The following is a 23,083-nucleotide window of genomic DNA, read 5'->3' as shown; positions in this document are numbered from 1 at the left end:
ATCCGCCTGCCTTGGCCTCCCAAAGTGCTGGGATTACAGGTATTACCGTGTCCGGCCTTGCTTTGTTTCTGGTTTATAGTGAGGCTGAAAAAATTTAAGGAAGGTATCTCAATTTAAATGAATTACTAATTGAATGAGTAATTGATACATTTACAGATAAATGATTCTTCTACATCAATGCTGTCCAGCAGAACTTCTATGATGATAGAAATGTCCTATAACTGTGCTGTCTAGTGGGTAACCACTAGCTCCATGTGCACTAGAAAAATGGCACTTGAAAGTCAGAAACTGAATTTTTAATTTTTATTAGCTTTAATTAATTTAAATCTAAATAGCTATATGTGGATAATGGACATCATATTAGTTAACACAGTTCTAGATGATTCTGTGCAGAGGCTGGTTGGTTGCCAAATATACTATTCTGACCCTGACAAGGGAACCCCATACAAGTAGAGTGATTCACCTTTTTAATCTCAGGTCTATTATAATTATATTAGTTATCAGGACCAAGGCTATTGCTATTAACAAATGAGAAAATCTATAGAATTGCCATGGAAACCCTATTGGAGAAACACAGGTTTCCATGTCAACCCCTGTCCAGGATACCGCTACAAAATGCCCAATAAGCAAAATCTTCTGAAACCACAATGTTTTCTGACTAATGGAATTAGGAGACTGCGACTTTTGTCCATTGTTCTTAGCCAAGGCATTTGGGGCCCTTCCAAGAAGTAGTCTGAATATCTGTTATAAGGAAAGAAAATGATACAGTGTCTAAAGGCCCTTGACTGAAAAATTTGTTTTTTGATAAATATGTTTTTATCTAAAGGCTCTTTGTCAGAAATCCTTCCTTGGGATTATGCTTGCTGACTTTTCTGATATGTTTCTATTAAGAAAAAAAAAAAAGAAAGAAAAGGAAAGAAAAAGCAGAAAAGATGAGAGAAAGCTTCCCATCAGTGTTTCAAATAAAGAAGTTTATGATGAGATGTTACCATTGACCCTTAATTTCTGCCCCGTTTGAAACACTAAGGGAGTCCAACCATTGTCCATGCCCCTTTTGGAATGGTTGTGATTTCCAGGGCCTTGGTTCACTATTACTCCTAGCCCAAATCCTGTGAGCTCCACTAGCTGCAGAGGCCACCATTTGCAAGAGCAGATATGCAGAAGATCCCTGGCCAGCCTCCTCATACCTACCTTCATTGCTATGTGGAGACAATAGAATCATTAAAAGTTATGGGCTGGACATGGTGGCTAACACCTGTAATCCCAGCACTTTGGGAGACCGAGATGGATGGATCGCTTGAGTACAGCAGTTTGAGACCAGCCTGGGCAACATGGTGAAACCCTGTCTCTACAAAAAAAAAAAAAAAAAAATTAGCCAGCCTTCATGGCACATGCCTGTGGTCCCAGCTACTCAGGAGGCTGAGGTGGGAGGATCACCTGCGCCTGACAGGTCAGGGCTGCAGTGAGCCAAGATTGCACCACTGCACTCCAGCCTGACAGAGTAAGACAATATATCAGAAAAACATTTTTTTCATAGACCAATGGAACACAATACAGAACCCAGAAATAAACTCAAATACTTACGGGCAACTGATCTTTGACAGAGCAAACAAAAACATAAAGTGGGGAAAGGACACCCTTTTCAACAAATGGTGCTGTGATAATTGGCGAGCCACATGTAGGAGAATAAAAGTGGAACCTCATCTCTCACCTCATACAAAAGTCAACTCAAGATGGATTAAGGACTTAAATCTAGGTCCTTACAGTTTCAGGACCTGTAACTGTAAAAATTCTAGAAGATAACATTGGAAAAACCCTCTAGACATTGGCTTAGACAAGGATTTCATGACCAAGAACCCAAAAGCAAATGCAATAAAATCAAAGATAAATAGTTGGGACTTAATTAAACTAAAGAGCTTTTGCACAGCAAAAGGAACAGTCAGCAGAGTAAATAGACAACCCACAGAGTGGGAGAAAATCTTCACAATGTATACATCTGACAAAGGACTAATATCTAGAATCTACAATGAACTCAAACAAATCAGTAAGGAAAAACAAACAATCCCATCAAAAATTGCGCTAAGGATGTGAATAGACAATTCTCAAAAGAAGATATACAAACGGTGAACAAACATATGAAAAATAACATCACTAATGATCGGGGAAATGCAAATCAAAACCACAATGCAATACCACCTTACAAGAATGGTGATAATCAAAAAATCAAAAAACAGTAAATGTTGGTGTGGATGCAGTGATCAGGGAACGCTTCTACACTGCTGGTGGGAATGTAAACTAGTACATCCTATATGGAAAACAGTGTGGAGATTCCTTAAAGAGCTAAAAGTAGAGCTAAAATTTGATCCAGCAATCCCACTACTGGGTATCTACCCAGAGGAAAACAAGTCATTATTCGAAAAAGAACATGGACATGCATGTTTATGGCAACAAAATTTGCAGTTGCAAAATCGTGGAGCCAACCCAAATGCCCATGAATCAACGAGTGCATACAGAAACTGTGATATAGGCTGGGCACACTGGTTTATGCCTGTAATCCCAGCACTTTGGGAGGCCGAAGTGGGCGGATCACCTGAGGTCAGGAGTTTGAGACCAGCCTGGCCAACATGGCAAAACCCCGTCTCCCCTAAAAGTACAAAAATTAGCCAGGCATGGTGGCGGGTGCTTGTAATCACAGCTACTCAGGAGGCTGAGGCAGGAGAATCGCTTGAACCCGGGAGGCGGAGTTTGCAGTAAGCTGAGATCGCACCACCGCACTCCAGCCTGGGCGACGAGAGCAAGACTCCATCTCAAAAAAAAAAAAAGAAAGAAACTGTTTTATATATATATATATATATATATATATATATATGTATATGTATATGTATGTATGTATGTGTGTATATATATATATATAATATATATGATGGAATACTTCTCAGCCATAAAAAGGAATGAATTAATGGCATTTGCAATGACCTGGATGAGACTGAAGACTATTATTCTAAGTGAAGTAACTCAGGAATGGAAAACCAAACATCCTGTGTTCTCACTGATATGTGGGAGCTAAGCTATGAGGACGCAAAGGCTTAAGAATGATACAATGGGCTTTAGGGGACTTGGGGGGAAGGGTGGGAGGGGGCAAGGGATAAAAGACTACAAACAGGGTGCAGCGTATACTGCTCAGGTGATGGGTGCACCAAAATCTCGCAAATCACCACTAAAGAACTTACTCATGTAACCAAATACCACCTGTACCCCAGTAACCTATAGGAAAAAAATTTAAGTTATAAAGGTATATTTATTTCTATGGTTAAAGAAAAAATTCCCCTTGTTATAGAAAACTGAGGTGTCTGGAAAAGAAGCCTGAGACTTGGCTGCCCTGGGGAAGGATCCTAGGAGGCTGTGGTTGAAGAAATTTACATGAACCCACGTCCTTGGCAAGGGTGCTTGGTTTCCTGAATTGTTAGGAAAGTTGTTGAGAAACTGAGGACTGTAGTGAAGGGAGAATATTTGTTTTAGACAATAACAGATGATAGTATGAACAAAAACAGGTGGTGGCAATCAATTCCTAGTCGGGAGCCCAGAGAAAGGAATCCGCATTTGGATCCTGTCTCAGTTTAATAAGATTCTTTGAAATGTAGCAGAGAAGGCTCCCTGTTGCCTTCAGTAAATGGCTTGCTTGCTTTTTTTCCCACTCAAATCTATACAGTATAAGCTTTTGGACCTTGCTTTCCATACTATATTAGACCAAAATTTGCACTTAGAAAATCTCCATCTTATACAGTCTCCTCACTTTAAGTGAGAAAACAAAGGTGCAGACTTGCCAAGCGTCAACCCGTTATTACTAAAATTCCTGTCCCAGAGCTTACTTCATATGACATGAAGTTCCTGTTTCCACAACAGCAGCCAAACCCTATCTGCTCCCTGTTTCCTTCTCCTTTTTGTAATGAAATGATAGAAGTTGGGGACTCTAAATAATTTTCACTGAGTGTATATAACCCTCAAAACCTTTATTATGCTTCACTTCAACAAATATTTACTAAGTAACTACAATGTCCAAGCCTTAGCACTACTAAGTTGTTGTTCCTCTAGCAGATAAGGGCCTCAAACATAGTTGCAGCTAAGATTCTCTCTAAAGGTTTATTTCATCTCCACCCAAAACAGGAAGGCCTGGGAACTTGTACCAATATATTTCTTTCTTTGTTTAAGATGGAGTCTTGTTCTGTCATGTTACCCAGGCTGGCATGCAGTGGTGCAATCTCGGCTCACTGCAACCTCTGCCTCCTGGGTTCAAGCAATTCTCCTGCCTCAGACTCCCAAGTAGATGGGACTATAGGTGCATGCAGCCACGCACAGCTAATTTTTGTATTTTTAGTAGAGACAGGGTTTCACCATGTTGGCCAGGCTGGTCTCAAACTCCTGACCTTAGGTGATCTGCCCACCTCGACCTCCCATAGTTCTAGGATTACAGGCGCAAGCCAATATATTTCTTTAACTCAGTATGGCTAACCCATATTTACTTATCATCCTTTTCTTTCTAGCTGATTACAGGTTTCCTCTTTTCTTTTTTGTCTTCCTGGTATCCTTGTCTGTTCCCTCTGTTTAAAGTTTTGCACAAGGTTCTGGGAAAGAATTGAGGAATGCTTAGGGTGTGACCCCACAAGCCAAATCTTGCACAGTTTCAGTATATGGGGATTAAGAAAAGATGACTGATTCTTGACGTTCTGGTCTGACTTTGGGCTTGGTTCGAGAGTGTGGGGATTCTAGTGTAATGGAAAAGAGAATATAACTAAAAGTGGTGCAGATTTGTTAGTCTAAAATCTGGTCCCTGCTTAGAGATACTCTGATTCCTCTCACTGCTATGGAACAGACACACACACCCACACACCACCCCAGCTGACCTTGTCACACACACACACACACACACACACACACACACACACACACCACCCCAGCTGATCTTGTCACACACACACCACCCCAGCTGACCTTGTCACACACACACACACCACCCCAGCTGATCTTGTCAAACACACACACACACCACCCCAGCTGATCTTGTCAAACACACACCACCCTAGCTCATCTTGTGTGTGTCTCTCTCTCACACACACACCACCCTAGCTCATCTTGTCTCTCTCTCTCTCACACACACACCACCCCAGCTCATCTTGTCATACACACCACCCCAGCTGATCTTGTCTCTCTCTCTCTATCTCACACACACACACACACACCACAGCTGATCTTGTCTCACACACATACACACATACACAAACCACTCCAGCTGATCTTGTCTCTCTCTCTCTATCTCACACACACACACCACAGCTGATCTTGTCTCACACACATACACACACACACAAACCACTCCAGCTGATCTTGTCTCTCTGTCTCTCTCTCACACACACACACCACCCCAGCTGATCTTGTCTCACACACACGCAACCTCAGCTCATCTTGTCACACACACACACACACACACAACCCCAGCTGATCTTGTTATACAGACACACCACCCCAGCTGATCTTGTCAAACACACACACACACCACCCCAGCTGATCTTGTCAAACACACACACACACCACCCCAGCTGATCTTGTCAAACACACACACACACCACCCCAGCTGATCTTGTCATACACACCACCCCAGCTGATCTTCTCTCTGTCTCTATCTCACACACACACACACACACACCACAGCTGATCTTGTCTCACACACACACACACACACAAACCACTCCAGCTGATCTTGTCTCTCTCTCTCTCTCACACACACACAGACACACCACCTCAGCTGATCTTGTCTCACACACACACAACCGCAGCTGATATTGTCACACACACACACACACAACCCCAGCTGATCTTGTTATACAAACACACCACCCCAGCTGATCTTGCCTCACACACACACACCACCCCAGCTGATCTTGCCTCACACACACACACCACCCCAGCTGATCTTGTCTCACACATACACACATACCACCCCAGCTGATCTTGTCTCACACACACACACCCCCCACACCAGCTGATCTTGTTACACACACACACACACAACCCCAGCTGATCTTGTTATACACACACACCACCCCAGCTGATCTTGTCTCACACACACACACCACCCCAGCTGATCTTGTCTCACACACACACCCCACCCCACACCAGCTGATCTTGTCACACACACACACAACCCCAGCTGATCTTGTTATACACACACACCACCCCAGCTGGTCTTGTCTCACACACACACACCACCCCAGCTGATTTTGTCACACACACACACCACCCCAGCTGATCTTGTCTCACACACACACCACCCCCGCTGATGTTGTCACACACACACACACACCACCCCAGTTGATCTTGTCTCACACACACACACCCCCCACACCAGCTGATCTTGTCACACACACACACACACAACCCCAGCTGATCTTGTTATACACACACACCACCCCAGCTGGTCTTGTCTCACACACACACACACCACCCCAGCTGATCTTGTCTCACACACACACCACCCCAGCTGATCTTGTCACAAACACACACACACCACCCCAGTTGATCTTGTCTCACACACACACACACACACACCACACCAGCTGATCTTGTCACACACACAGACACACATCACCGCAGCTGATCTTGTCACACAGACACACACATACACCACCCCAACTGATCTTGTTATACACACACACCACCCCAGCTGGTCTTGTCTCTCTCTCTCTCTCTCTCTCTCACACACACACACACACACACACACACACACATGCATACCACCCCAGCTGATCTTGTCTCACACACACACACCACTGCAGCTGATCTCGTCTCACTCACACACACACACACAACCACCCCAGGTGATCTTGTCCTTGTCTCTCTCTCACACACACACATCACCCCAGCTGATGTTAACACACACACACACACACACAACCACCACAACTGATCTTGTCTCTCTCTCTCACACACACACACCACCCCAGCTGATCTTGTGTCACACACACACCCACAAACACACATACCCACAAACACACATACCCACCACCTCAACTGATCTTGTCTCACACACACACCACCCCAACTGATCTTGTCTCACACACTTGCACTCACACACTCCATCCCAGCTGATCTTGTAAACACACAAACACACCATCCCAGCTGATCTTGTCTCACACACACACGCACACACTCACACACACACCACCCAGCTGATCTGTCAAGCCAGACTTTCTCTTCAGCTCTTGCCCTCCTCCTCCCAAACTTTCTTCCTTACTCTCTCCATCCCCAGTGTCTCCACCCTAATACAAGTCACCCTCATTTCTTTGCCTGGATTCTAGGCAGGTCCCAGTAGCCTTCTGACTGGTCTTTGCCATCTATTCTTTTCTCTCTTTGATCCTTTCTCCATTTTGCACTCAAACTGACCTTTCAAAACTATGTTGCTTCCTGGTGTGCGAGGGTAATGACCCAAATCATGAATGGGGCCTACAAGGCCATGCACAAAGAGGCTTTCACCCACCTGCTTAGCTTTCTCACTCTTCATTGGCCACCCACACTGGTGGTGCTACCCTGAACACTCTTCCCCTGCCCTCAACCCCTAACTCCAGCTCCTGCCCTCACTCTTCCTTTAGCACTCAGTTCAAATGTGACTTCTTCAAAGAAGAATTCCTAATACTCCAGACTGTTAGCTGTTCCCCTAGCATCTTCACTTCTTTACACTGCCTATTACAGTTGTAGTTATGTAATTAGTTGCTGTTTAAACACTGTGTCCCTAGTCAGAATATAAACTTTGTGAACTCAGACGCTATGGTTCACTGCTTTGTCCACAGCATTTATCCCAATGCCCAGCACACAATGGGGTTCATTAAATATTTGATGAATGGATAGCAACATTCATGTTGTAGAGATACATATGGCCTCTTCCTTGACACGTGGGTTCTGGAACAGAAAGAACCTGGCCTGTCCCGTATTGTATTGTTATTCTTTTAACTTTGGTTTGGTTTGATTATTTTTATCCTCTGTGTTTTTACATTTTGTTTTGTAAAGGCAAGAAAGAACCCTCAAGTGGATTGCCTCTGGCAGTTGGAGCCACACCAGGGTTCTCAGAATACACCCTGTCCTTTCCAATTTCCTTCATATGCGGTAACCACCAACAGTCTTGGAGTAACAAGTCTTAAATTCTGATTCTCAGTCTGCTAAAGTAAGATCCCTCGTGGCCCCAACCACACTCCACTTTCTCTCTGAAAGTCTGTCTGTTCTTGTCAGAACTTCTCTCTTCTTGCTAAAGCATTTCACTTTCACCTCTGTTTAACAGTTATATTTTCTAGCTTTTTATTATAGTTGTTTTGATACCCATCTACCCAACCTACTAAACTCTGTGCTGTCTGAGGGCAGGTACACTGAACTGTTAAAATGTCTGAATCACCTGTGTATTCTCAGCATCTAGCACAATGTTAGGTGCTTATTAAACACAATTAAATTTTTCATTAGTATAGTAGCAGAGTGACTGGGCTAAAGTCCTTTAGTTTTATTGTTTCCATTCATCAATTCCATCATATATTCTTCCTCACTTCCACCAAGAAGTACAGAGAATAAAGACATCCTATTTTCTTTTCCCTTCCTATGAAAGGTTTCCAAGATTACTGAGAAAGAAGAAAGTACTGAGGAGCCTTGTGTAAGTAGAGAACAAAGAGAATAATGCCAATAAATACATACATTGTTTAAAGCCCTGCAGCTCTTCCTCAAATCAGATGATAAGAAGTTCAGAGTGCCAGGAGCATCTGGCAAAGGGCATCTGCTGAAACTGACGTCTCAGAAGAAAAAAAAAAAGAAAGAAGAAAAAGCAATAGTCTGTGTAGTGATAAATGGAACATTCCTTATTGTTGATTCTTAGAAAGACAGTACCATACATTGTATGCTTTATAGTGGAAATTATTTTTCCTAATATGTAAACATCTAAAAATAATATATTCAGCCCAGGCTCTGTGGTTCACAGCTGTAATCCCAGCACTTTGGGAAGCCAGTGCAGGAGGATTACTTGAGGCCAAGTGTTCAGTACCAGCCTGGGCGATATAGTGAGACCATGTCTCTACAAAAAAAAATTTAAAAATTAGCCAGGCACAGTGGCCCATACCTGTAGTCCTAGCTATTCAGGAGGCTGAGGCAAGGAGAATTGCTTGAGCCCAGGAGGTTGAGAATGCAGTGAGCTATGATCATGCAACTGCACTCTACCCTCTACCCTGTCTCAAAAATAAATAAATAAAAATAGCATATTTACTGAAAGCAAATATACAGACCTGGAAATATAGGTTCTAAACCCATTTCTGCCTCTATCTAGCAGGGTGACCTTGGTCAAGTCAGATTATCATCTATAGGTAGTTGTGCTGCATATGGGGTCTCTTGTTACAGATTTAAAAATAGAAACCCTCCTAAAGCAAATTCCTTTTATTTAAACCAGCCCTCATGGAACCAAATGTTGTCATGGGAAGGATACAGTCAGGCCATGACTGTCAATGAGAAACAAGATTGATGCCATTATTGAAGATATGATATCATATCATATCTAGGGAAACAAATCTTATGAGTTGTTAATTAATTTCCATTCAGGTGTTTCTCTGTTTTCTTCAGTTCAGCTGGTACCTATTAAAAGCTTGTTACTCAAAAGAAATAACCTAATATGGCAGAATTGTGCATCAGGAAACCTGTGCTTTAAATCTGACTGTACTACTACAAGCTGTATGATCTTAGACACTTTAAAATAGTGACAGTTGCCACCTACTGAGCATCTACTCTCTGCTCACTGTGCTAGGCCCTTTACAGGTGCTATTTCCTTTAGTTCTCACAAAGCCCGTCATGATAAATGCTATTAGCCTCATTATACAGATAACTCAAATGTTATTTGAAGAAGTTAAGTAATTTGCCACAGGTCACATAGCTGGTATAGTAAATGAGATTCCAAAGTCCTTGCTTTTTTTCCAAAAAGCAAGTGCTTCTTTCCAAAGTGCTTTTTTGTGAAGAGTCCTGGGGGAATTCTTTACTCAAATTTTTCCAATCATAAAGTTAGGGAATTTAGTTATGTGACCTGCAGGAGTGATAGTAAATAAATGTAACTTTTTTGTTGACTTTTTATAATGGATTTTTTTTTTTGAGACATGATATCACTCTGTCACTCAGGCTGGAGTGCAGTGGTGTGATCATGGCTATTTTTTGTAGTGACCGAGTTTTGCTGTGTTGTCCAGGCTGGTCTCGAACTCCTGGGCTCAAGCCATCTGCCCACTTCGGTTTCCCAAAGTGCTGAGATTACAGGCATGAGTCACCACAGCAGGCCTATAATGGAAAGAATAGAGAGACTAATTCAGTGACCAATCCCACAGCCACAAAAATCGTCACTTCATAACCACTCTTATTTCATCTATAACCATTCACTTTTCTCTTTACCTCAACACCCAATGGATTCTTGTGAAGCAGTCCAGCCATCTTATTTGATCTGTAAATATTTTAGTATTTATCATGAAAGGGAAAGACCTTTTAAAAACATAATCCTGATCCTTTTGTAGTTCATGAGGGTGATGATTGGGTGTTCACATGCATGTGTGAGATGTGCCGCTGTTGAACCTTGTTATGATGTCAGCACATTACCCATCTGACATGAAAAAGTAATAATAATACCAATACTATTAACATACCTTAAAAATTAACAAGAATTCCTTAATATCATAAAATATCCAATGTTTGTGTTCTTTCATTTTCTCCTTTTAAAAAAATAGCTTAATATATTTTAATAGCAAACTTACTGGAATAGCACAGAAGACAGACAACATTAAAAACCTGTACTTGCATGTAGGACAACTCAGAAAAGGACAGTGAATGCACAGAATCGACTGTATTATCAAATGCTACCAACATTATTTAGTTGCCATCAATAAGAAATTTGCATGTTTTTAAAAAGTCCAAATGCTGGCATTGTCCAGAACATTTTAACAGGTTTATTTATATTGTTATAAAGTTGAACTGCTGGCCAGGTGTGGTGGCTCATGCCTGTAATCCCAGCATTTTGGGAGGCTGAGGCAGGCAGATTGCCTGAGGTCAGGAGTTCGTGACCAGCCTGGCCAACATGGTGAAACCCTGTCTCTACTAAAAAATATGAAAATTAGCCGGGCGTGGTGGCGGGTGCCTGTAATCCCAGCTACTTGGGAGGCTGAGGCAGGAGAATCACTTGAACCCAAGAGGTGGAAGTTGCAGTGAGCCGAGATCGCGCCATTGCACTCCAGCCTGGGTGATGAGAAACTCCGTCTCAAAAAAAAAAAAAAAAAAGTTGAACTGCTGAAACTTGTTCACTGAAACATTTTGACTTGCATTAATGCTTTGTGTCCTTGCATTTTTAAAATTTGTTATTGATACACAATAGTTGTGCATATTTTTATCATACATGTGAAAATTTGATATTCATATAATCAAATCTGTGTCCCTGCATTTATATTAAAAATTCATACACAAATGAATATGGAGAAATTGCCAATACCTGATTTCTGTCTTCTGTTTTTCCACTTGCAATCATTGTATGTAGGTACCATTTGACCTCATGGGAAAAAAAAATCTAACATTCATAACTACCAGTGTCAGGAAGAAGAGAGAGAGAGAAGAATGAAATGTTTTCCAGCACAGTGAATTCTTAAGCATGTTCTTCACATATGTGGTGTGCTAGCTGGATGTCTTTTGCCATAATTGTTACACATTTGGCATAGAGGACACATAGGTTGTTGTCTTCAAAAAGGCCAGCCAAATAGGCCTCCCTTGCCTCCACAAAGCACCAATAGCTGTGCTCTGGAAGCACAGATCTGTTTTTGAAGTTCTGAGAAATTTCTTGCACCAGGTGCTGGAAGGGAAGTTTGCAAATCAGAAGCTTATGGACTTCTGATAATATTTAATTTTATAGAGTAGCACAGTACCAGTGCAGCAGTACCTCCATGATGAAGTTTCTTCAGCATTCCAGTAGAGGGTGAACTCTTGCAGGTGACTTTTGTATCCAGTGACTTCTTGAATGCTTTACCACTGATAGATTTGTGGGCCATAGTATAGAAATCTTTCTCACCTCCTTCTCCTTCCACTGGAGCTCAGTGAGCTAGAGGCGGCTTGTAATCTCTCTCTCTCTCTCTCTCTCTCTCTGACAATTTGGTCATTAAAGATAATTTAAGATTTTCTTGCAGTTTTTTTCTTTTGTATCCCAAGGTAGTATATTCCATTAGGGGTACACAGTCAAATTACTGTGTTCTAATATCACTGATAATCAAAATATTAAAACAATTAGTTAAAACCAATCAGAATGGACAGCCCCCTGCTATGATCTAACCCTTTAGTTATTGGACCGTAAAGATGAGGGGTGGGAAAGGTAATATCTCAGGGCAGCAGTAGTTCACCAACCTATATGTTGTTTAACAACCCAACATTATTTCAATGTTTTGTTTTGTTTTGTTTTGTTTGTGACGGTGTCTCTGCTCTGTCACCCAGGCTGGAGTGCAGCAGTGTGAACACGGTTCACTGCAGCCTCAACTTCCTGGGCTCCACCTCAGCCTCCCAGTAGCTGAGACTACAGGCATGCACCACCACGCCTGCTAATTTTTTGTAGAGATGGGGTTTCACCCTATTGCCCAGGCTGGTCTTGAACTCCTGGCCTCAAGCGATCTTACTGCCTTGGCCCCCGAAAGTGCTGGGATTACAGGCGTGAGTCACCACACCCGGCCTGTTTCAAAAACTGGGAATACCATCCTCTGCATACTGGCTTGTTACAAGCCCTGGTATCTTTAAGTTCCATTCTAGCTCCAATAGGAATGTAAATAGTCACTTAATGGAGATACCCTTTTCCTGCTTCCTTACACTACTAGTCTTTATATACATAAACACACACACATATAAACTTTACAATAACACAAATGATTATTTTCTATAATTCTGGAAGTTCTGGCAAGTAAAATAAACAACAAAATAGAAATATGAGTTATGACTATTAGGAAACAAAATTATTAGCATTTAGAACAAATATAATTAGATACCTAAAACAAAACTAACAAAAAATTAGAATAAGTAAATTATGAGTACAAACTTGTAGGCTAAACAAGTCTAAAAATCTATTGTGGTGGCGCCAGCTACAGTGCTAGCAGACCTGGATCAATTAGTAATTATAAGTGAAGTTAAATATAATTAAATATATAATTTAAATATAATTAATTATATAACTTTCAGCTCTTCTGATTTAATTCCACTAAAATTCCTAAGAATTACTTGCTCTGGCAGATATCTGTGCTATTGCCTTCACTAACAGCACTCTTTCCTAAGGAGTAATATCCCTATCTCCCACCACCATCCACATGGCTACAGCCAGAAATTTTCTGTGTTTATGGGATCCTTCTTTCCTGGCCACACTTGATAAATCAGGGATAGGCACACCTGATCTAAGCCAGTACAATAAGAGGCCTTCCTCTGGATTTTTCAGACTGGAATGAAGAAAGAGAGACAGCCATATGGTTCTTAAAGGACACTGACCCAAAGAGCTGTAGGTAATCATGTTTTCTGCTTCAGGCAGATTCTGTCTCAGATGAAGCTGATATGCAGAGACGGGCCAAGCCAGTCGTCAAAGGGAATTCTGATGGCAATGGGGTTTCTGAGGTAGAACTATACTTCTGCTTATCTCTTGGTTTGGCTTTTTAACCCTTTTTTGGAACCCATAAGCCAATAATTTCTCATTTTTGCCAAAGAAATTCAAATTAGGTTTCTATCACTTGCAGAAGTGGAAAGTCAAAAGAATTCCCACTTCATTGACAAAAGGAAATGCATAGAATAAATTTTCCACAAGTAACAGATTTATATTTGAGGCATGTTCATTTTATTGTATACAAATCTTTTCAATTCCCTCACTATTATCAACTTTTAAAAATTTGGAATGTTCACGGTTTTTTGATTATGTAATTTAAAAAAAAACTTGGACGTTCAGGGTCTAGGGTGTGGTAAGAGAGGCAGGAGATAAGTTTGGAAAGGTAAACTGAGATTACAATATATAGGGCCTTAAATGTCATGTGAAGTTTAGACTTTATCCTGCAGGTAATGGGGATCCATTTGGCAAGTTTTCAAGCAGGAGAAGGATATGTTTAGGTAAATAATTCTGGTGGCAATTTGGAGCTTCAATAAAATGAGGGAAAAATGAAAACAGCTTAATAGGTGCTTGTGCTGGAAACCTAATTACATAAAGGTTATTCCAGGTGTCCAAGGCAGGGTTGATGAGAGAATCACCTAGGAAAGTTACACCGAAAATTGTCGGGAAATGGAAGGATTCAAGAGACATTTGAAAGATAGAATTGGTACTATTGAATGACCACTTGGACACAGGGGATGAAAATGAGGAAATATAGAAGGACTATGACTAGATGGGGATGCCATCAACACAAGAAAAGGAGGAGGAACGGATTTGAGAAGACACTATTCTTACTGAGTATCACCACTCACTTTTATGATACTTCTAGCAGGTATGGAGCTAAAACATATGATGTCCCATTGTAACACTCACATTATATCTTGGCAGGTTGTTTGTACTTTATTGGATTTGCTGCATAATGTAGGATGCCAAAGTAATCATTACGTTCTGGAACTTAGGAGTCCTACTTGGTCTCTGATGAGGAAGGCATTAACTGTGATTTCTGTCACATGCTGGTGTGTACTGATCTGGGAGAAATCTTTGATTTAATGAATAGAATTAAATGTAATGATAGCCAACTTAAAATTCTGTATATCACATATAGAGAATACCATTAACTCATTGTCTACTCTGCCTTCCTCTACTTTCATGATTAAGGGCAGAGGAGTTAAATTTTATAGTGAAATAAAATTGGATAGATATGATAAAGTAATGGGAGGCTTACATTTTCAAAGTAAATATTTCTGTGTTCAAAGCAATTCATCAGAGGGCCACTTTCCCTGTACTTTCCCTGAAGAACTAAAAGCTCTTGTCCACCTGATTTCTAAAGCAAAATTATCAAATGCCAGCAATGTAACTTGTTCTGTGTTAAAAACGGAACTAGACACAGTCCTTATCCTCTAGGACTAGCTCACTATCATTCCAGTATTTTTTGGAAAGTGTGAAATTCCGATTTGCAGATGGTGACTTTGCCAAAATTGAAACCTTAGTAGTTCACATACACTTGTGTGAGTACCTAACATCTTTATAATTCTGACAACACTAATGAGCTACAGGAAACACTGGCCAAATTCTGCTTGGTTTGGTTTCCATTCTTTTGCACTGACCAATAAAAATATAAAGCAAGCCACATTTGTGATTTTAAATTTTCTAATAACCATATTTTTTAAAAGTAAAACATGTAAAGTACCTTTTAATAGGCTTTTTTAAAAACTTATTTTTAGAGCAGTTTTAGGTTCACAGCAAAATTAAGAGGAACATACAGAGACTTCTCATATACCCCTTGCCCCCACACGTGCATAGCCTACCCCATTATCAATATCTCCCACCAGAGTGGTACATGTTTTATAACTGATGAGCCTACATTGGAACACTCAAAGTCTGTAGTTTACTTCAGGGTTCACTCTTGGTGTTGTGCATTCTATGAGTTTGGAGAAATTTGTGACCTATATCCAGCATTATAGTATCACACAGAGTAGTTTTACTGCCCTAAAAATCCTCTGTGCTCCACCTGTTCATCCCTCCCTCCACCCTAACCCCAGGCAACCACTGATCTTTTTACTGTCTCCAGAGTTTTGCCTTCTCCAGAATTTCATATGGGTGGAATCACACAGTATGTACAGCCTTCTCAGATTGGCTTCTTTATGAAATTAATTTTCATACTGTATTTTCTTTAACCAAAATTGTTTAATGTGATTACTTTAACATGTAATCAATATTGAATATTACTAATTAAATACTTTACATTGTCTTTTCATACTAAGTCTTCTAAATATACACCAGATACATATCTATCTATATCTCTCTCTATATATCTAAATATATAGATAGATAGATATGTATCTGGTGTATATATATCTATATATACAAAATCTGGTAAATTTACACCAGATTTTGAAGACTTAACAGCATATCCTAATTCAAACTAGCCAGATTTCAACTTGATCACCACATGTGACTAGTGACTACTATATTAGATAGTGCAACCTCAGATATGAGTCACAACTGGAGACATCTTTGAAAGATTTAAGCTGCCTGTCCCTTAATTTAACAATGAATACAATGTCCTTTACACTATTGGCCACTTACAGATGGAAGGCCACTCCAAGTCTAAGGGAGAAAGGTAATATGATGGAAATTACAAATACGCATTCTGATATTTAATCTTTTTTCATTCAAGCATCTATCCTGCCATTCAGTTTTCCATGCTTTGAAGAATGGAAAATGGTGATACTTTTCTGTCATGTTGAGTAATGGATTAGATAATAAGGAAGAGTGGAGTTGCCATTATATTGAATTTATTCTGAATTACAGAAGTCACGTGCTATTTTGGAGCGAGCGCCAGTTTAAGAGGAGGATTTGAGCCTTTATTTTGGTAGACACTATATGGCCTGAGACAGATCAAGTCAATTTTTTGGATATTTTCTTATTCTCTAAAATGACATTGAACTAGTTCAGTGGCTTTTAAACCATACTCTGGGGAACGTAAGGGTTTATATGGGAAGAGTGAGAGTGAGGAAGGATTTAGGTGGAATTTTTCATGCACACACATACATACACACATACACACACATGCACTGGCAGATTCAACCACTGCTGGATCAAGTTTATTGGATGTATATATTAATCTTCAGTGTAAGTTCCAGAGCTAATTAAAATTTTAAACATGATAACTAGATAATTTGATCATATCTACTTTCCTTTTCAATGATAATATCAGGTATAATGTTCACACCTTCTGGCCTATTTCTAGAGGTCCTTTCACGTACTTTTTACTCAGACTTCCTTGTGACCAATCTTAACCCTTCCAAGTCACTGGTCAAGTTACCAAACTATTAGCCACTGCTAATTCCAGGCAAACTGAACCACGAGATACATATTATTTCAGTTTCTGCCCATTTTGAGGATTGCCCCTTTTTTTATTTTTCTTTTTTTTTTTTTATAAATTGAGATGGGGTCTCGCTATTTTGACCAGGCTGGTCTCGAACTCCTGGCCTCAAGCAGTCCTCTCATCTTAGCCTCCCAAAGTGCTGGGATTACAGGCGTGAACCACCATGCCCGGTCAAGGATTGTCCTTTCCCCTGGTCTTTCTGGGTCTTGGAGTGAGCTGTAAATGCTAAAGCAACCCACTTCAGGCCAAGAAAAAAGGATCTGTAAACCAGGATTTTAATTTTTTCCTCTCAAATCAATTGGACATAGTGAATACCCCATGAGACACACGTAAGCTAGGGAGGGACAGCAGTGTGACAGACGTAAGTCGCAGGAGAATACAAGCAATGTGCTCACTAAACTCACTCATCCTCAGGACTATCCAGGCCTGGTGAGTTATGAGCCTGAATTAACATCTGGATCCTGATAGGCAATTACGACGCAAAGTCACTTGGTGTCTCAGGGTTAGGTGTTCCACTGGGACCTAGTAGCAAGCCTCTAATATCCAAAGAGGTCCACCAAAATAGTACCTCTTCATATTGGTAAGGAGCTCAGGTACAACAGTTTATCTCTCACTTTAGAATTATAGCCAAACATGTTCTGTATACCACTGGACCCTTGAAAAATTCCCACTCGAGCGCTTATGTATTTTTTTCAAGGTATCCAAGGTATTTATTGCTTTCTACTCTTTTGTCCCCACTTGTACAGGATGAATAATCTGATATCATGTGAAATGAGGAAATAAGAAGCTTTCTGCTGACTTCATTTTGACCCAGGGTCCAAAAGGTGATGTAATCGTGTGGCAAGAAGGTAAAGCTATATTCTTGTCTGTACCAGATGAAAGTGAACTATCTCTGCTTCATCATTCACAACTGTCCTAATAAACGGCCACAAGTCCCTTTGTATTCCAGGAGGTAGACTCAAGTAGGCACTTCCTCGAGGGTACTCAGATTTCCTTTAACTGTGTCTGAGAACGCATTCATATCTGGAAATTGGATACTGTCTCTCTTTTCTAGACATGAAGGTTTTGTTTGTTTGTTTGTTTGCTATACAAATCAAGTAGGACCTTAGTGACTGCTTATTTATTTCAGTCCTGGGGACTCCATGATCAGTTAGTCACCTCCCAAGAATCCATGAGTCAGAGCATTCTAATTTTCACACTGACCTACTAACTTTCAACTTAGCCCCATGCAAATGTGCTACCTAGACCATGTCACTCTGGGATCCTGCCATCCCTCTGAAACTCAGTAAGCCAAATTCAACCGTAGCCTTTTTTCAGCATCATCGCTGGTCTACATGAAACATTCTCTAAATCACTTTTATACTGACCCTTCCCTCATAGATTTGTTTCTCAAGGCCTTTGTAAAGAGTGTTTTCTGGACCTTTTTATGATTTTTATTTTAATTAGAGACAGGGTCTCGATATGTTGCCCAGGCTGGCCTCAAACTCTTGGGTGAAGTGATCCTCCCACCTCAGCCTCCCAAGTAGCTGGGACAGGTGTGAGCCACTGCAACTGGCTAGACCCTTTTTTGGAAGACACAATTGAGGTGGGTGGTTGGGTCAGATATGACAAATCTAATCCAGCATTCCTGTCTCCTAAAATTTAAAATTTTGTTCGTTTACATTTTACCTAAGAGATTTGCATCTCAACTTTATTTTGTATGACTCACCCCTCAGTCTAAATGTCAATGAACATTTAGCAGAGCAAACAGAATTATTCCTAGCTTCTCAAACTAGAATAATCCAGAATCTCTTGTAAGCCCTATTAGTAAATTCAACCCAATCTCAAATCGTGTCCTCTTCTTCTTCATTCAACATTCTTAAAATCTATTCTAACTCACATCCCACAGATTAATTAGCAAAGTTCTTCAATTTCTTTGGTGCTTGAGATATATCTTACTGAGCTTCACTTTGTAAACTGGCCTCTTGAAGCACAGTAGAATTTTTTTGGGGGTTGGGGCGGGGGACGGAGTCTTGCTCTGTCACCCAGGCTGGAGTACAGTGGCGTGATCTTGGCTCACCACAACCTCCACCTCCTGGGTTCAAGCAATTCTCCTTGCCTCAGCCTCACGAGTAGCTGGGATTACAGGCACCTGCCATCATCCCTGGCTAATCTTTTGTTATTTTTTAGTAGAGACAGGGTTTCACCATATTGGCCAGGCTGGTCTCAAACTCCTGACCTCAGGTGATCCGCCCACCTCAGCCTCCCAAAGTGCTGGGATTACAGGTGTGAGCCACCGCGCCCAATGAGTTTGACTCTAATTACAGATCTGGAGATAGTGCAGAGTAAGAGTAGGGTATAAGAGAACCTCCTATAAGGTAACTCCCTCAAACTAGGGAGTTTCAGCCTCTTCAAACAAAGGAGAAATAGCTTTATAATAAAAGCTTCAGCTGCAAAGAAGGCTGAGAGTTTGGGGGCAAGGAGTCTCTGCGTTCTTCAAATTCTCCCCTATATAGCATTTTAATTTTAAAGATCTTACTCTTTCGGAATCAGCACTTTAACATATGCTCTTCTAAGACCCCAGGTAAGGAGGTGAATTCGACTGATTTGCAAATCAGCAATCAACAAGAACAAATATTGGTTTATAGCTATCTCCATCCTAGGGCTATAAAAGTTTCTTTTAACAAATTCACAGCTTGGGTTTCAGTTCATGTTTTAAGATGAGAATTTAGAGATTTTCATTTGTTAATGTCTTCAAATGAAGCAGCTAGGCTTAGCACCCAGCTCTTGAATTCCTCATTTCCTTCATACTGTTCTGTGACAACAGCAATTCTGTCCCCCACGGTCTTGTCTTTAATACCCAACTCAATCCTAATGCTCACAGGCATTAATTTCATTAGCTATTTTACTACTATAAGCTGTGGGTTTCCAGAGTCTCATCTTTGAATATTAATTGGTTTTTATTATCTTCAAACACAATGAGTCTGCATACCCAGATTCTCCTGATTTCCCTGAAAGTCTGTTGTGTGTAACCGAATCCCCATTACCAGTTTCTGTACAAGTCAGAATTCCTATTTGCCAGCATTAGTAACCAATTCTAGGTAGATTAAATAGAATGGAATTTACTGAAAGAGTAACAGTATCTATATACAAAATTCTTTGGGAAAGTTAAAAATCAGGCTCAGGAATCAGACAGGAGCCAAAGGAGGCTGGCAGCAGATGAATCAGCCAAGGACCACTGAATGAATAGTCTGATTAGAATGCTGCCAGAACTTGGTGAAGAACTGTTATAGGAAGAGCCTAAATAGAAACTAAGGACAGTGCCACCACCAGACATTCTCTTCTCCTGAATTACTGACATCATCACTGTCTCAGTAGATAGCTTGATGGTTTCTGCATCTTTGCATCACTCCTTCTGGATTCAATGTGGGAATCCCACTGGACAAACTTCAGTTATGTGCTGATGTCCTTGCTGTCTAAAAGAGGAAGATCTGCCTTTTTTCAGTTTCTATAACAGGAAAAGGGTTGAGATGCCAAATACCAAAGCACACAAACCCCAGACACACAAACACATCCAGGACACCATACTTGGGTTTGTTTCTGGACTCGCTGTTTTATTGGTTTGTTTGTTTATTTTGCTGTCATTATGCTACTGTTTTAATTTCAGCTGTTTTATATTTTTTAAAAAATTTAGCAGTTCAAATCCTCCTTCCTCTCAAATGGTTGTCTTTTTTTCTTGACTCTTTTCAGTTTAACTTTTCTCAAGGAATTTCAGAACTCTTTTGTAAAGTTTCAAAAAAAATTCCATTGGCATTTCCATTGGAATTGTATTATATTTATGAATATATTTGGGGAATAATTTAAAAATTTTTAAATGCCGAGTGTTCTTATCCAAGAACATGGTATATCTCTGTTTAAGCCTTGGCAATTTTATAGTTGTTTTCACATAGATTTGACATACTTATTAAGTTTATGTTTTTGTTATTCTGGTAATTACAATTTTTTCCACTTTGTTTTCCTTTAAAAGAGTTTCAAAGCCCCCCTTTTGGACCACAGAAAATCTTAACGTGTTATAACCTAACTATGCAAATAGCTCTGTGATTCTAATTTCTCTTTTAAGCAATATAAATCATTGAACTACATTCTTCCTATGTTTATCCAGCTTTCCTTACCAAATTAAATCTCATACTTTGTAGTATAAATTTGAGTTTGAAAGTTAAAGGTAAAGAATGTTTTCCAGGGGACTAAAACAGGAAAAATACTGTCAACAGAATTGAATAAATTGGAAGATGGAGGCCACTCCGCTAGTACTACAGTGCCCCCTAGTGGACACAAGGAAGCATGGGCATGTTTATACCAAGAATGACCCCAGTCTCTCTTCCACAGGCAATTAGAATCTGGAGGTATGTTAGTGGTCAACTAGGTCAACTCCTCTGGCTTCCAAAAAGGGAAACTGAGAAACAAAATGAAGAAATGACTGGCCCAAATTCACATTGTCAACCCAAGGCTTAAATCCAAGATTCCTAACTCTCATTTTTCTTCCTTTTTGCTACCCTTTCTTTTTTCTTCCTTCCTAGTACAAAATATATTGTGCTCTTATTATAAACCACAATATATACTAGGAATGTGTTCTAGGAATACAGATATAAAGAAGACTTAGTCGTTGCCTTCAAATCTAGTTTTACTTCAAGCCTAATTTTTTTTAGCCATTTTCAGGGAATGAATTTGTTGGGGAATGACCAAACAACTATGCAGGGGAAGGTTCTCAATCATCCACAAATTGACTCACAATATGATTAATTAATTATTGAGTTTTAACTGGAAAGTACAATCACAAATGTGAAAATTGCCCTTGATCAGATTCAGACCATTTCATGAGGAGGTAAGGCATACTTTCAAATGGCCTGCATTAACCTTTATCTTATTTCTCCTTTGCAGATTCAAAACTGTGGACTATCTTGCAAAAAATACAAGAAGATATTGAAAGTTTTCATGAGTGCCTACCACCTAATCTCAAACACTATCATTCATATGTGCCTCATTGAGCAAATCTTTAATGAGGATCTATATGCCAGGTATGTGCTAAGCTCTGGGCTTAGTGTGGCAAAGAGAACAGATATGGCCTTGAGGTTTCTGCTCTCACAAAGCTTATAGTCTCCTATTTGTGTATGTGTAATTCTCTAAAGCTCAGGAAAGCTGTTTTCCTCATTTTTCTTTGGCATCACATTTTTAGGCTATAGAAATCAGAGAGTACGCAAACATTTTCTAAAATTACTCTGCCCCACAAAAAGGGAAACAAAAATAACAATTTGGGGCCAGACAGAACTGGATTTGAATTCCAAGCCTGCCCTTTACAAGCTATTAAACAAGCTAATTCTCTGAGCCCCTGTTGTTTTCATGAAGTGGAAATAATATGTATCCCTCGTAAGGGATCATATCCTTATTAATACCTAAATAGAGACATTACTTTTTGAGTCAAAACTATGAATTATATGGTCCATCTCCTAAAATGCAGAAAAATTATCTAAAGAGAAGCATTATTAATATTGTTCACTTAGTTTCATCAAGAATGTCACTTTCCAGAATTAATACAGACAGATATTCTTTGCCATTGACTTTTTCTTTTTTTTTTAAATAAGGTGAAATGCTCTAACAATGGATGCCACTATAACAGAGTTTCTGTAAGGCTATTAGTTTCTTTTTCCATGGATAGTTTCCATGGCCTTGCTCCACATAAACTCAACCCTATTATTTCAGTTATGATGACTAAATCTAGTATGACCATTATTTATCTGTATAAGGGATCTTGTAGTAATCTGTGTATAAGCTTATCACTCCATCTATTTAATGATTTGACTAAGTCAAGGATCATATTTTATTTCTGTCTGTTCTCCCCTCCCAGTGGTACTTTACACAGAATTAGAGCACACTAAATGTGTGCTGAGTAAAAAGACTATCTTACTATGTGCTGTTTGACATGTAAGCTGAGAGAGAAAATTTGGCATATGTTGTAGGTA

The 23,083-nt window shown here is 40.0% G+C and overlaps 2 non-coding genes across 3 annotated transcripts in view; both read left to right on the top strand.

The window, feature by feature from the left end:
• Positions 1-23,083, top strand: part of LOC115933760 (uncharacterized) — a 109,139-nt gene that overhangs the window by 35,908 nt on the left and 50,148 nt on the right. For both annotated transcript variants that reach the window (XR_010129631.1, XR_010129632.1), the window contains 2 exons: positions 17,834-17,935; positions 22,005-22,141. This is a non-coding gene — a transcript (uncharacterized protein). The remainder of the gene's footprint in view (positions 1-17,833; positions 17,936-22,004; positions 22,142-23,083) is intronic.
• LOC115933883 (small nucleolar RNA U13) lies at positions 10,557-10,660 on the top strand. Its single transcript, XR_004069727.1, has one exon. It is a non-coding gene; the product is annotated as a small nucleolar RNA U13 (small nucleolar RNA).

The sequence above is a fragment of the Gorilla gorilla genome, chromosome 11 (genome assembly GCF_029281585.2).
Source record: "Gorilla gorilla gorilla isolate KB3781 chromosome 11, NHGRI_mGorGor1-v2.1_pri, whole genome shotgun sequence".
NCBI classification, from domain to species: Eukaryota; Metazoa; Chordata; class Mammalia; order Primates; family Hominidae; genus Gorilla; species Gorilla gorilla.
Note: the sequence above shows the minus strand (reverse complement) of the source record. Positions and strands in the feature narration are given on the sequence as shown.